Raw genomic sequence first — 11,790 nt, forward strand, 5'->3', positions numbered from 1 at the left:
TGAAATCAGTCTCGAAAAGCACCAAAAAGAAACAGACAGACCAATTCCATAGATTTCAAACCAGAGCGAAACAGTAATGGTAAACTGAAAACCAAACCCATTTATGTTTATTTTTTTCTTACATTTTATTAAATGCTTACGAAATCTCTAACTCACTTTAATACAAAGCACATCATATCTTTCTTTGATCCATTAGGAACTTAGCAGAAAAATAGTAACCAGCATAACATGGTTACTTTTCAATGATCTCAAACACATTTTCCCAATATCCTGTATAAAAAAGTAGATTTCTAGCTGTTATTGGATAGGTCAGACGGTGTACTACAGAAAAAATTAAGTCTGTCAGGAGCCGTTACAGAAATAACGGGATAAATATAACTATAGTTCTCTTTTTAAATTTATTACATGCTTAGGAGAATCACATGTTCTATCAGGGTAGCATGAAAAAGAGAATAGTTTCAGTATTATAATAGAAAACCTAAGCTGTCTTACATTATAATAAGGTTGTCGACCAGCAATGGAAGGTGATGTTTCTATTAAACCATATCCATTCTGCACTTCCAGACCAATTGTCTGCACATACGAGCCATCATAAAATAAGAGATAAATCGACTAGGAACCTTTTCATTTGAAAACTAAAAACATATTAGCATCTAACCTCATAAAACTTTTCAATATGCGTTGCCAACTTCCACCTCCGCTGTTGGCAGTCTAGAGGATGATAGAAATAATAATAAAACCAGAACAGAAATATAAAATGCTGAACAAAGAAAATAAAGAAATTCCAACAAGGATCTTGCACATAAAAGGAAAAATAATAATATGGGTTCCTCTTCTTTTCTCCTTTGTAAGGTTTCTTAATTTTCATTGCAATACACTACGTTATATGAACAGTTGAGTGTCAAATAGGGTATGTAAGCAACACTGATATGTTTAATTTTGCATATGCTTTTCATTTATTGAAGGCTCGGCTAATATCCCCAAACAATGTCCAGTGATATGTCAAACACAAGTGTCAGACCTAAGTACTTCAAGAAAAGAAAAATGAAAGAGTAGGCGAAACATAGACAATACATGCAGGTTTTATTGATTGATAAATAGAGTTCACTTTGAAGCTGGAAGATAATTTTCAATAAGTTTATGTAGCTAATATATCAAACCTTTCGTATCCATAGCAGAGCGGATTTTTTTGTAGACAAACTTTGTTGGTAAGACATGCAATGGCCACAATATTGTAGCATAGTTTTAGACCATAAGTAGTCGAACATGGATACAATATGTGAAGGTTCCTCCGAATTTCTTGTTAGGCATAGTCCCTATTGATCAATAAAATCAAGGGCAAAACTGAATTGAAACATCTGACTAACAACATTAGAATTCATCCGTTTGATAGTTTGGAGTGAAAAAAACAGTCAGAGGCCATATGAGTGCACCAACTCATACATGTTACTGGACTCAAGTGGTGTGAGTAGAGGCACGCATCTTATATGGGTATGTTTGACTTTTTTTGGTAAGTTTTACTATATTTTAACCACTCTTCATTTTGCCTAATAACTACTGTGTCTGAATTCATCTCCAACACATGCTCGGACATGGGCATCGAGATATGGTCCTCAAGAGTCCTCCAAATACATGCAATCATAGAAAAAACTGAAAATACTCAGTCAGATGCCTATGTCCAACACTTGCACCCAAGTCCGAGTAACATAACCTTTTCATGTATTTGGAGGGTCATATGCTATACCCACGGCCGGGAATGTGTTGAACACGGATACTTCAAGAAAAATGAAAATTAAAGAAACACATGATGATTGTTTTTAATTTACTTTATTCAGTTTGGTCGATTCCACAGACTGCTAGACTAGTCACCATATTATGCAGAAAGCGTTATCAGCATAACCCTATTGTCAAACGAATTCCCTGATAAGTAGAACCATGTTTAACCCGTATATTTAACAGAATTTTAACAATTTATACAAAGGCACAACTGCTTAAACAATTTCACCAGAAATGAAGTTATGTGGTCTTAGTTGAACTTTAAGCATTATGTCCATAAAAGAAATATGGGTATCAGGTTAAACTGGCATCTAATCCCCATTTATCTCAAGTTTTAGGGCAATAAATAATGAATTTAAGCCATGGGAGAGTGCATATGAACATTAAAATTGAAAAGAAAGATATTGGGATAAGAACATTACCGTGCAATACGATGAAGGGAATAGCGTGTCTATTTGGGATAAGAATCAATGTAATAGAGATTGACTGCAAAAGAGAGGCCATTGCTGGTGAAATCTTGCAGAGCCAGAGTTTCTTTCTTTCCCAAAGCATCCAACAAGAAGAACCACAAAGACATCCATAGATTTGAAAAGACGAACCGAAACAATATTTCCTTGGGCTGAAACCCAAAATCTATGGATGAAGCAAGTGATTTCCATATCAGAAAAAAAAAACAGAAACGATTGAGAAGGAAGAGAAGAAAACGGATGAGAGAGGAAAATTTTGAAGAGAAAGAGATGGTGAAGAATTGGGAAAGTGAAGGAGAGAGATTTAAATTTTCAACGATGGGAAAGGAAGGGGGTTTGAAAAGACTGATGAAAACGGGCAGAGGGGCTCTTCTCCTGCCAACGGTAACTAGTTATTTAATACACTCATTTAATAAAGTGATAATTGAGTTGTTTAGCTTTCAAATTTTTATTTAATACACTCATTTTAATATTCTCAATGTCTGAATATATTTATTTTTAAAATAATTCTATTTACTATATCAAATATATAAAGAATTAAAAAAGTAAGTCAAAATTTGATAGATTAGTGATATTAAGTATGGTGACTAGCAAAGAGAAGCCTAAAATTTGAGATGTTATTGGGCATTTCAAATTAATAAGAAGAGAAGTTTCGATTTGATTTATTTTTCCACTAATGTTTAATATGATTTAAATAATATTTTTTATTCGTTCAATAAATATAATTTTTTAATAATATTTAAAAATGTTGTGATACATATTATTTTATTAAATAAGCTTCTAATTTTATTGAAGATTACATGTTATTCTCAAACCAGGATATCTTAAAATACCTAGTATTTCAGTCTGTTCCAATAGGAATTTACTAAACCGGCTAATCACATGGCGGACAGCCATTTTGAAGATTTTCCTAAAAGGAGAAAAACATATTTATGTACGCATTAAAAATTAAAGATGGAGCAGAGAGTTTTGTATCATAAAAAAATTATGATTTGAGTTTATATTTGCTAGTTTTTAGAAACATATCTTAGCAATAAAATCTTATAAATACCACTTAAAGTTTTGAAAGAAAATGACAATAACAAAAAAGTAATATGAAAAACAGAGGAAAATACAAATCGGAAAAATACAAACATAGTACTATAAACTAACGAAAAGGACAACAACACCGACACCTACATCCAATGATTTAAATAGACAAGTTGTGTATCGATTATAAACAAAATCGAACCCGACAATATCAAACAAAACTGGGCACTAAAAAACATAAACAGGAAACTAAATCACTAGAAACAAACCAAAAAAAAAAGAACCGGACAAAAAGGTCCCAAAACCACAACCAAAATAATTGCAAATCAGTCAAAAAATCAACACAAAAAAAATGAGGACAGACTAAACTAAAATTGAAATAATACCAAACCATAACTGATGTACGCAAACCAAATCGAAACGAACCATACCAACTCGACATGAAACCAATCAAACCACTAAAATCAAGCTGATACAGACTGAGCACAAGACAGACCAAGTTCATTAACTATTAAAACACGACCAAAATCTCAAGCACCAACACCTAAAACCTGACCCTAAAAAGAAACCCAATATCACAAACCAAAAAGAATAGGGAAGTTATCCCAACATAACAAACAACAAGACCAATACCTACAACCCAAAAAAGAAGCCATTATTGTAACAAATCGTTTTCAGTAGTGTCAGAAATAGTGGTTTGAGACCACAAATCCAACGAGTAAGTTCCTAAATATTATTAGTTAATATTTACAAGTCGAATATGGTTTTAAAAAAGGTTTTTGATATGATAATTCATGTTATTCAAATGATTAATTAAGTTCAAGTGGTAAGACCTTAAGGTCAAGTGATTTTAGAAAATAAAGTATCGAGACCTCGTTTCTATAAATCAAGTCGTAAATATTTTTATAAATATTATAAAGGTCATATTAAAGTTTCGTTGAAAAATTTTAATGTTTCGATAGTTAATCAATTAAAAAGGACTAAATTGTAAAGATAAAATTTAATGGTCATAACATTATTTGTATCTAATGAATATAAATGCATGAAATGAGGGCCTAAAGTAGTAATTCAACCAGTTTAGAGGATAGTGGATGAACATGATTTGGCATTTGGTGAAATTTGGTTGAGTTTTTAAGGGTAAAATAGTAATTATTCAATTAAATTAAATAAAACCAAAATGTTTTACCATCATTTACATTTTCTTCTTCACTGAATTGAAAAAGGAGAAGAAGTCATTCTTAAGCTTTAAGGTTCGGCCATGGTGAAAGCTAGCATGATCAAGACCGAGTGAAAAATCAAGGAGAATTAAAAATTACCAAAATGCCCCTATACTTTGTCATTTTTACGGTTTAGTCAAATAAGTTCGTATGAATTGAATTTCGTATAATGTTGATTAAATTAAATGTTAGTATATGATTCTATTGTGATTGAATCAATCTATATATGTTATTACGCAATTTATCTTGTCAAGAAACGATGAAAATTCAACGACGTACGACGACTATCGAGCCTCGTTTGAACCTTAGAAATATATAGGATACAAATAATATGTCATTAGTGTTACCATATTTTAGGTGCTGGTCGTAAATGTCCTACCGATTGCTGAGTTCCGACATGTGTTGCGGATACTCGACAATTTGTGTGAAGAGCACAATGTAGCTACGTTCCGAACGACAGCTTGTGTGAGCAAACCCAGGTTATCATGTTTCGAATGTTGGTCTTAAATTTCCTACCGATGGCTGAGGTCCGGCATTAGTTGCGAATACTCGATAGCTTGTGTAAGCAGCATCGTGTAGCTTATATTCCGACCGACAGCTTGTTTGAATAGACTCATTTTACAGTTCATGTCAGCTATGACTATATGTTTATCACACTTTGTGTGAGCTTTCCCGTATATTCGATATTATTCTAAGTGGTTCAACGGGTCTAAAAAGGGAAAGAATGGTAAGTATTCAAATCACTTATGTCATGAATTTATGACAATGAATGAAAAGGTAATGTTCAATGAAAGTATGTTTACGCTCATGAAATTGAAGATTTCAAATGATGTTTTTCATGTATATGACTTACCTTATGTTATTTCAAGTGATTTATGAGTTGATACTATAACATGAGTTGTGGATGATACTTAGGCTTGTGCCAAGCTTATGATTGGATTATATCATGCTTAGTCTTAATGAAATACATTGAAATGATAAGTGTTTAATTGGTAATATGCTTATGTACATGAAAAAGGGTATAAATTAAAGCATGTAATTTTTTATGAAATGGTTTATCATAAACCCTAAACCATGTAAAATTCAACAAGATAAACTATAATACCAGAAAAATGGGTGAGACGAGAGAAATTTGGCCTAAAAAATTTTAGTTGAAAAAGAGAAGCTGTACCAACAAGGTAAATGATGACAAAATAAGTAGAAAATTATCATGAGTTAAAAATTTCCTTTCTAAAATCAATTAAAGAAATATATATTAAAATTTTCAGAAAATAGAATGTTGGCAGATGGCACAGCATGCTATCATTCTTCAGGGTGATACTAAAAAAAAGAAAAAAAAGTACCCGGGTAGCATAAGATAACGGTACGATCGTCACTGTAATGGCTCTAGACAATGAAACCCAGATAACTAAGACTGTTGGGAGATAAACAGTAATTTAATATCTTCCTTAACAAGTGAACCTTGGCCCGGTGAAGAAGGGATTCACCAGAAATATGCCAATGGAAGCATAAAATCTAAGACTTGAACACAGGTGCCAACAACATAAAAAAACAAAATGCAGTCACGGATGACTCTGACCAGGAAATTGAACCTCCAGACAAGTTCTACTGAAAAAGGAAATTGAAATGAAAACCTTACTGAACTCAAGCATTATGGGACTTTGTTCCTTGACCTCTATAAGATGTCTCAAGCATGAATCTAACGGTTTATTGCACATATAATATGCCGCATATTTTGCAAGTCATGCTATATAGTTCTTGATTCATTACAAACAACTTATACATCAGAACATTTCAAGATAAGAAACCACGAAGTAAAGTTCCCCACCAATATCCTCCAAGGTTGAAGGTTGTACTCCTACTCTTATCTCCATTGGATTTACCTTCAGTCCCATCATCCTTCTTATAATCGTTTGGTCTAAGATCATGACCAATATCTCTTACCCAACTTGCAGCATAAAGCCTAGAGGCCTCCTTCAAGACCTAAAGAAGGATGACAGGTTTTTACTACTTATATACTAAAAATAAATGCCTCTTATTCCCTAAAGCATAGGCAAATAATAGGTTCTTGAGCATTATTTGACATTCAAGTGGTTAACCATCAAGTAAGCAGAACTGAAGATAAAAGTCATTTGATCATTTCAATATCCCAATGATCTACTTTCCACCCTGATCACCAGCTAGCATCTGTGAAATTCCAAATTTCCATTATGCTTCTTTAAAATTTGATCACTGGAACAAAAGCAAAAAAAAATTCTTAATAAATTCTTAGCTCTTTTACTTTGTTTTTCATTTTTTTATAGAGCCATCTGAATGGCAGAAATGATGATAAGTAATCGAACTTGGAACTTGTACATTAAAATCGAAAATATAAGGGAAGAAGAGGGTAAAATTTCCACAACATGACAACAGAACAATTGTATTACATTATTGCAAAAAAACAGTACATGTGATGGTATTACAGCCAGCAAAAGCGTGGTACAACCTAACCTGAAGACGACTTTGGACTAGAAGTATCGACAGAAAAACTAGTTGTAGAAGTTGAGGAATTATGGACAGCTCTTGCGTGGCTGATGCTTGGTTTAGTGAACCAAGTTGTTTACAGAAATTGTTTGTGAGGCCCCACATGGTTGCATATTAGCCTAATGTTTTGTCTCCCTCTCATCCATCTCAGCACGATCTTCATGTGCCTCTTGCTTGTAAGTCCTCTCAGTCCAACCTCCTGAACTCATAAACACATTTCTACTCCAATATGTCGAGCACAGGCAAGTAAAGCATGAAAAAAACAATATCGTATGGAATTCAAGATCCTAAAATTATGCAACGATAAAACTGCACTGCCCTTACTTCACTCTTGGGCTTGGCTTAATTAGATGTGGAAACAACAAATATAGATACACAATGAATACAGATTATAGTCTACTAAACAACTGACCTTGATTCGTTCCCAAGTATCACCGACGGTGAGGGGCCCATGCTCCTTGAGAATGTCAAAGGTGACACTCTGCTTATGGTCTGCGTTTGCTCAGGCGACGTTTTCAACTCGATTGGCTTCATTTTCGGCTTGGGTTTCGTTGAAAAGTACCGAATCATACTCCCAAACATCTTGCTTTTAATTTCATTTTATATTAATTGTATAATATTAATTAAATAATATTATAATTGCTATATATATCATGTCAATTTGCTTTTAATTCTAAAATATTTAACCCTCAACATTTATACACCATGACAACATTGAAAAAGGAAAATCAAACAGCACTTGTATAAGGTAATAATTATCAAACGATTGACCAAAGACAATCTTTAAATCCTGTAAGCTAACCCAAAACAGAAAAATCAAAAGAAAAAAAATTTATTCAGAACCAGCATGCATCAAATTAACTAAGACAATAAATGAACAAGAAATTAGTTATGACATCATTAGAGAATATATCCAACACATCTTTTTATCAGTCTCATAAACCATCAACCAATAAGCAAATTAAAATTCTGTTAATCAGTCTCATAGAACCTATTTACTTAAAAGACTACAACTCAATTTCCCTTCATGTAAGGCTAGGTAACACAGATGAATATAATTCTATCTTTAACCAAAATCAGAGTACTTTCACCACATGGATATATCAATAATCACACAGAACTTCCCATTCAGCTGATATACAGAGATACCATGGGTCTACCTAAAACTTCCAATCAAAATCCATTTGCAAACCATACCCAACAGAACACAAACAATCCCAAGTATTTTAAAGAAAATATACCCAACACTTACTGACTAATGCAAGCACTCAACAGTATGAAAAAGAAAATATATATGCATACACGAATCATGACAATCTCCACCATATATAATCATGAAACCCAAATCGACAAAAACCTCTGCAATTAGCAAATTGGTTGAAATTCTCCAATTCTTATCAATATCAACAAGCATCCCAATTAGATTATTACTATTTTTTAAAACTAAAGTACAGACTTTTTGAGAAAACTAAGAAACAGAATGTCACAACTCACAACGAATTAAAAAGACATTTTATTACCATCCATAAAAACTACCAAATAAACTCTACATGCGTCACAACTCCCGCAGGGTTCCTAGAACCAAAATCAAGCCAACACAGATGCAGTAAACAATTTACATACGGATGATTTTTGTTTAGGCAATTAGTATTCTGGTAAGCAACGATTTAAAAGAAATAGAAAATAACACAAAAGCTATAATATTAAACAGAGGGGAACAAACAATCCAAAAATAAAGAACAACATATAGTATACGATAAACAAACAAAAATGAAGAACAAGACCGACATTTATAGATCTGAAAGACGGAACGAAATAGAGATTTCTAAAGCTGAAACTAAAAAAGAAATTGATACCTGAAATGAGTCTCCGTTTAAGCAGCTAATTTCAAAAATCACAAAAACCAGAAACGCCAGAGAAAACATAGGGTTTCTCTCTCACGAAAACTCTCTTCCTACTATAGCGTGTGTTTTTTGGCCTCTAGATACCCAAGGCTAAAATAGAATGATAGGAAAACGTTGAAAAGAGACCTAGGGTGAGAGAGAATCGCCGAAGAAATGAGAAACAATGGATTGGATAGATATATTTGAGGATTTAAGTTTCGAATGATGGGAAGGAAGCTGGCCTGATCGGAGGTAAGACGCTGGAAAGTGTGTGGAAGCAGCGGCAGCGGTTCGTTAGAAAGGACAATAAAGGAGGAAGAGAGAAAAAGAAAATTAGTAGAAGAAAGGGGAAAATGGGGAGAGAAGAAAGGGAGAACCGAACGTGAGGGAGATGAAGGAAGAAAGAGTTTTTATTATTTATTTTAAAAATGGTTTGAATTTTATTTCATTTTTTTGAAAAATATAGTACTTTGGAAAAGTTATATTCAATCTTTATGGATTGAAGATACAATCTTTTCTTAAATAGTATTTAGACCCAGATAAATTTAGGCCTGTTTTTCCAAGCTTTCGTTTTGCTTTGGGCCTATTTCGTTTTGGAGTCGGTCTTTTAGTCCTGATGGTTCGTGTTTTTGTATTTTAATAATAGCCCAGTATTTTCCTTCAAAAAAAACCTTAAACCAAAGCCGGGATATCCTTGAAATGGGATATACCCGGCCGGGATATCACTTTTTAGGATATCCCCAAACCGGGATATACGCGGAATGGGATATCCCTACCTGGAATAAGTGTGACAGGTAGTTCGGTCCTGCAGCATAAAAAATCTGAACCGGACACTAAAAGAACTGAACCGGACAGGGGAAATTCTGAATCGGGATGGGATATAAAGGGGATATCCCCAGAATAGCTTATTCCGAGACGGGATATAACAAGGATATTCGTGTATTGGAATAAGACAATCTTTAAATCCTGTAAGCTAACCCAAAACAGAAAAATCAAAAGAACAAAAATTTATCCAGAACCAGCATGCATCGAGAAATCAACTAGGACAATAAATGAACAAGAAATTGGTTATGACATCATTAGAGAATATATCCAACACATCTTTTTACCAGTCTCGTAAAACCATCAACCAATAAGCAAATCAAAATTACGTTAATCAGTCTCATGGAACCTATTTACTTAAAAGATTACAACTAAATTTCCCTTCATGTAAGGCTAGGTAACACAGATGAATATAATTCTATCTTTAACCAAAATCACAGCATTTTCACCATATGGATATATCAATAATCACATAAAACTTCCCATTCAGCAGATATACAGAGATACCATGGGTCTACCTAAAACTTCCAATCAAATCCATTTGCAAATCATACCCAACAGAACTCAAACAATCCCAATTATTTTAAAGAAAATATACCCAACACTTACTGACTAATGCAAACACCAGCAGTATGAAAAAGAAAACATATATGCATACACGAATCATGACAATCTCCACCGTATATAATCATAAAACCCAAATCGACAAAAACCTTAGCAATTAGCAAATCGGTTAAAATTCTCCAATTCCTATCAATATCAACAAGCATCCCAATTAGATTATTATTATTTTTTTAAAACTAAAGTACAGACTTTTTGAGAAAACTAAGAAACAGAATGTCACAACAATTAAAAAGACATTTTATTACCATCCATAAAAACTACCAAATAAACTCTACGTGCGTCACAACTCCCACCGGGTTCCTAGAACCAAAATCAAGCCAACACAACTCCCACCGGGTTCCTAGAACCAAAATCAAGCCAACACAGATGCAGTAAACAATTTACATACGGATGCTTTTTGTTTAGGCAATTAGTATTCTGCTAAGCAACGATTTAAAAGAAATAGAAAATAACACAAAAGCTATAATATTAAACAGAGGGGAACAAACAATCCAAAAATAAAGAACAACATATAGTATACGATAAACAAACAAAAATGAAGAACAAGACCGACATTTATAGATCTGAAAGACGGAACGAAATAGAGATTTCTAAAGCTGAAAACCAAAAACCCTAAGAAAAACCCACTGAAATACAAGTAAAAAAGCATGGAGCTGAAACTAAAAAAGAAATTGATACCTGAAATGAGTCTCCGTTTAAGCAGCGAAATTCAAAAATCACAAAAACCAGAAACGCCAGAGAAAACTTAGGGTTTCTCTCACGAAAACTCTCTTCCTACTATAGCTTGTGTGTTTTTGGCCTGTGGATACCCAAAGCTAAAAAAGAATGACAGGAAAACGTTGAAAAGAGACCGAGAGTGAGAGAGAATCACCGAAGAAATGGGGAGCAATGGATTGGATAGATATATTTGAGGATTTAAATTTCGAATGATGGGAAGGAAGCTGGCCTGATCGGAGGTAAGACGCTGGAAAGTGTGTGGAGGCAGCGGCAGCGGTTTGTTAGAAAGGACAATAAAGAAGGAAGAGAGAAAAAGAAAATTAGTAGAAAAAAGGGGAAAAGGGAAGAGAACAAAGGGAGAACCGAAGGTGAGAGAGATGAATGAAGAAAGAGTTTTTATATTATTTATTTTGAAAACGGTTTGAATTTTATTTTAATTTTGTGAAAAAATATCGGACTGGAGATTAAAATAACCAAGTAATAATAAACGGTATGTACATATAAATGAATAAAACCGAAAGCAAGAGAACGAAATAATAATAAAAGGGCCCATCAGACTAATTAAATGAAGGCTTAAAACTAGTCCAGTACATGGAATACAGCCTAAGCTCAATAACCAAATAATCGAAAATTTAAGCGGTTGACAGCCCTAAACACTAAAATAAAAGCCCAAAAATGCCAGCCCAACTATAAACCTTAAACCCTAAACTTAAGCCCAAGTCCCAAGCCCAA

General features: G+C 33.5%; 1 long non-coding RNA gene across 3 annotated transcripts; it reads right to left on the minus strand.

Moving 5' to 3' along the window:
• Window positions 1-6,172: 6,172 nt before the first annotated feature.
• LOC121226787 (uncharacterized) lies at window positions 6,173-11,533 on the minus strand. Of its 3 annotated transcripts, none has more exons than XR_005924463.1 (2): window positions 6,980-11,533; window positions 6,173-6,472 (listed from the first exon to the last, which is right to left on the minus strand). It is a non-coding gene; the product is annotated as an uncharacterized lncRNA (long non-coding RNA). The 3 variants fall into 3 exon arrangements; XR_005924462.1 differs by having other exon boundaries at window positions 6,173-6,676; XR_005924461.1 differs by having other exon boundaries at window positions 6,173-6,721.
• Between the last annotated feature and the right edge of the window lie 257 nt (window positions 11,534-11,790).

The sequence above is a fragment of the Gossypium hirsutum genome, unplaced genomic scaffold (assembly GCF_007990345.1).
Source record: "Gossypium hirsutum isolate 1008001.06 unplaced genomic scaffold, Gossypium_hirsutum_v2.1 scaffold_426, whole genome shotgun sequence".
Classification (NCBI taxonomy): Eukaryota; Viridiplantae; Streptophyta; class Magnoliopsida; order Malvales; family Malvaceae; genus Gossypium; species Gossypium hirsutum.